A 3,844-nucleotide genomic window follows, 5' to 3' on the forward strand; every position below is an offset into this window, starting at 1 on the left:
CCTCTTCGCTGAGATCGGTGACCCGGACGAGCTTGTTCAACCGCTGTGGGTACTTCTTCCGCTACACGACCTTCGCCAGCTGCTGCTGCTGGCCGCTCTTCTCCACTGGAAAAATTGCGCCGGACTCTAGGTCTGAAACGACGCCGTTCTTGTCGCCTCATCCGCAGTCACAATTCTGAATCCCCTTCGCTAACGCGGTGTGGAAGAGCTCCGAAATGCAGTGGAACTCATAGTAGAAGTTGTCAGGCGCGGCGGCGAGATCGAGGTCTGGGGGAGAGGTATAGTTTGAGAGTTGGGGCTGTTGGGGAGTTGGGTCATCGCAAGGTTCGGCCTTGGGTTCCATTTGGGGACCTTGAGGGCTATTGTGGCAGTGGCTAGGGTTGAATTGGGGGCGAATTGAGGGGAGTCATTAAGGTTAAGAATTGGGAGGAGAGAGCCCATGGTCGAAGAAGCGTGTGAGCCTCGGAAAAATGTATTGAGCTTATTGAGGATCGTACGAGAAATTATGTAACGATCTCGACAATTGTCAAAGTGCTCAAGAATATTTTCAGAAATTTTCGTAAAGTGAAATCCTCAATTTAGGAGTTGGATAATAAAGTACACGTCACGACGAGTTCGTGGAAATTTTCGGAGAAGTTTTCGGATACTCGAGCTAATTATCGTGACTTTCCGAAGTTTTGGAATTAATTCAAGAAATAGGAAACAGATGGAGCAATCCTAGCCATCCACCGTGTCCACCGCTTGATCCTAGCCATCCATTATCAATTGGACGCATCTATATAAGTGGTGAATAGTAGGAAGACCAGGTCAGCTTGCACCAGAACACGCGTGAGAGCTTTGATGCTCTCTGACCCGACGCGACCCAGAAACCCGCAACAGGATCCGACCGGCGCTACTTCGTCCGGCCACCGATCGACGACGGACGACCACCATCTTCTTCGCCTCTTAGTCGCCTATATCCTCATGCTCTTGGATCGTCTATGCACTGAACGGAGAAGAAAACCCGACGACGAGAAGCCCGAGCCTTTACCGGCAACCTCTGCAATTTCCAGCACCTCTGGCCCCCGTTTGGGCCGCCTGTGGTATGAAAACTCAGCTCCTCATCATGCTCTTCAAGTATGTGCAGTTCGTTTTCAATTTGGATTAAGTTTTCATGGTTTACGTTTTTGGGTTAGCTCGAATTCGACGTTGTCGCTACGCGGGCAACTCTTCCGTCCCGTCTGGACTTAGTTTTTGGGTTGACAGCAGCTGTAGGCCGGGCATCAGGGATCACGTGGGGTTGTAGCACCAGAAACCCTCAGTTCTCCCTCAAGCCAGCTTCGGCAGGGTGTGGGAAACTAGGTTTGGATCATCGTCTTTGTTCTGAGAACTGAGATTGGCTTGATCAAAGTTGATTTTTGCATTTGAAGGTATAATCTCGAACTTGAATCCCGTTTTGTTCTTGTGTTAGTGATCAGAAGCTGTGGAATTGAGTTTGGTTGGTATGGTGGAATTAAAGACTTGTTATCGGATTATGGTGTTGTCTTGATCATAGTATTTTGAGTTGTTGCGAGTAAATTTGGGAATTGATATTTGAATTGAGATTGTGGACTGACATTGGTTGCTTGCATTGCATGTCTGTTGTTATGACAGGAAAACTTGGTTGTGAAATAATTGAAAAATGGACAAGTTATGGTTTTGGGTGTCCATAGTAAATTCCGTCGAATTACTATGCGACAAAAGGTGAATTGGAAGTAAAAGACCAAGTGTCAGATAAATTGAGATAAATCGTTGAAGAAATCGGAAACATGAGCTTTGCTTGTGCATATGTTAAATTGGTCGTGAGTAAAGAAAAGAAATTATATATATATATTGGGTGGCCTTAGTAAATCGGGTGCACTTAATATATATATTATAAATATATATATTTGGTCGATATCGTATTTTCAAGTGAATGTTCGATAATTTAGGTAATTATCGAACCTATCTCGATTGGTCAAATGTGGTCAAACTGGTCAATGTTGGTCAAACGTGGTCAAATTGGTTAACTCCTGGTCAACCCAGGAAAGGTTGGTTGGACGATTTAGTAATCGTCGATATTTCACATAAATTGTTCAAAAGATATTGACTATCGAAATGTCGGAATTTAGGCCACTAGTTACCCGAGGAACGGAAGATTCGCGACTTTCGGAGTACGTGAGAGAAAGCATCGAAATTCAGGTAGGGATTCGGAACTCTCCTCGATGCGTATTTTTACTTCCTTAGTTGTTTTCAATATGATGCACGTGACATAGTGTGGCTTGGTTAAGTTAAAATGCGATGCATACTGACCAAACCATATGAGAAATGTGATGGCTTGAGGGCGAAAGGGGCACTGACTTCCTTGGGTTCGATTCCCTAAACCTCCGGAGGGTTAGCTACACCGGTCGGACAGTGAGCGATCGCAAAGACGACCTGATTCCATGTGTGTAGCTAGGTAGCGGACGCTCTCGCTACGCTTACCTGGTTTACAAATTAGTTGAGGTAAGGTCATGTAGTGGGTCTATGGGACCGGCCATCAGGTAATACTTGGATTTGGCGCCGTATTTATTTAAGCATCATGCATCAGTTTTCAAATTGAAAAACATTAAAGTTTGTCGTTCCTTTAAATATTTGGTTTAAGCATGTTTTCATACTGGAGCTCCAAACATTTATCTATTGATTTTCAAACCTAGTCGAGTTAGAGTTCCTATTGAGCATTGAGGACGAAAGCTCACCCCTACAACAGTATGAATGCAGGTACTGTGCACTGGTGACGGGACTGTAGCGGGCTGAGCTGGGTGTGCGAAAGCTCGATAAATCATCGTTTGGATTTTATTTTAAATTCTCTTTCTCGAACTTTGCGTTTCAGAGCTTGTTGTTATCTAGCCTCGTGTTAAATTCAGTTGAATTCTCTTTCATTGAAAGTCGTACCTCGTGTGAGTCTTTATCCAAGTTCTGGACGAACGAAATAGATTTTAGCAATTCAAGTTTTCACCTCAAAAATATTTGTAGCTTCCACTGTGTTTTCCAAAAAATTTTTCAAACAAAATGCCTAGCGGTTCTCTAGGATGTAAATTGAGTGTTTGGTTTACATTTTAGAGACTCATGACACTGTGACGTGCTTAAGCTGGTGAGGTGCAGCTTGGGGCGTTACAAAGCGGATGGGGGAGTTGTAGAGGACAGAGCCGGCGGAGGATGTGGGGACGGGGAGGTCACTGGTGAGGCCAACGTCGCAGTTGCCGATGTGGGAGTTGCGCGAGGAAGGCGAGGTTGTGGAAGTTGAAGATGAGGTTCTCGGCGTGGCGGTGGAGAGAGAGAGAGAGAGAGTTTTGGGGTTGGGTTTTGTGAGGTTGACTGTTGAGAAAGCTTTGAGGATTGGAGGAAGAAGAAAGAATGTTTTTTTTTTTGGCCTTTTTTGTTCTGAAATGACCATTTTAGCCCTGAAAGTGGGCCCCATAGTCAGATTTAACGTTCGATTTAGACGGAATATGAGAAATTGGACACGGTTGAGGAAAATTGACAAGCTCAATGGGTAAACTGATTAAATTGAGAGGACATGGACTAACATGAAATTACCCCCAAACCTCAGGGGGGGTAAACTGAATTTAATCCTCCTTTATATAAAGAGGCCCCTATTATCAATTAGGACTAAATTCAGTTTAGTCCCTCGAACTTTAGGGCTACAATCACTTTGGTCCTTGACTTCTTTTTTAATCACGATGGTCCCTGCACTTCCAAATTACATCAATTTAGTCCAAAATTTGACTTTGACTCGAAACATGACGTCATACGCTGATGTGGAACCGACATGGGGTCCCACTTTGCAAATTTTAAACTCCCACGA

General features: G+C 44.4%; 1 long non-coding RNA gene across 1 annotated transcript; it reads left to right on the forward strand.

Moving 5' to 3' along the window:
• The first annotated feature begins 823 nt into the window (after positions 1-823).
• LOC133741432 (uncharacterized) lies at positions 824-1,571 on the forward strand. The gene is made up of 2 exons (XR_009861915.1): positions 824-1,082; positions 1,176-1,571. It is a non-coding gene; the product is annotated as an uncharacterized LOC133741432 (long non-coding RNA).
• The last annotated feature ends 2,273 nt before the right edge of the window (positions 1,572-3,844 follow it).

This window comes from Rosa rugosa, chromosome 3, assembly GCF_958449725.1.
Source record: "Rosa rugosa chromosome 3, drRosRugo1.1, whole genome shotgun sequence".
NCBI lineage: Eukaryota > Viridiplantae > Streptophyta > Magnoliopsida > Rosales > Rosaceae > Rosa > Rosa rugosa.